This window comes from Buceros rhinoceros, unplaced genomic scaffold, assembly GCF_000710305.1.
Source record: "Buceros rhinoceros silvestris isolate BGI_N320 unplaced genomic scaffold, ASM71030v1 scaffold14633, whole genome shotgun sequence".
NCBI lineage: Eukaryota > Metazoa > Chordata > Aves > Bucerotiformes > Bucerotidae > Buceros > Buceros rhinoceros.
The window spans coordinates 8,649-8,891 of NW_010403145.1; the positions used below are offsets into that span (position 1 = coordinate 8,649).

The 243-nt window shown below is 48.6% G+C and overlaps 1 protein-coding gene across 1 annotated transcript in view; it reads right to left on the minus strand.

Annotated features, from left to right (window-relative positions):
• TNNI3K (TNNI3 interacting kinase) overlaps positions 1-243 on the minus strand; it is a 59,122-nt gene that overhangs the window by 6,635 nt on the left and 52,244 nt on the right. The gene's annotated exons all lie outside the window — the stretch shown is intronic.

Sequence of the window (243 nt, forward strand, 5' to 3'; positions counted from 1 at the left end):
GAACCAGGGGGCACTGGGCTGTGACTTCTGCGAAGCTCAGCTGTCCCTGGGCCCTTGGGAAAGATTTACAGCTGTCTGTGTTTGTTATTCTAGTACCTGAGATATTTGCCACTGGACATTTAGAGAACCGTCAACATAGTACGAGCACTCCCTGGGTAAAGCAATAGTAATCGAAGGAGCAGATGCCTTCCTGGGATTTCAGAAATTTAACAGCAACAAAAAACTCATAACCGCACCCCCCCC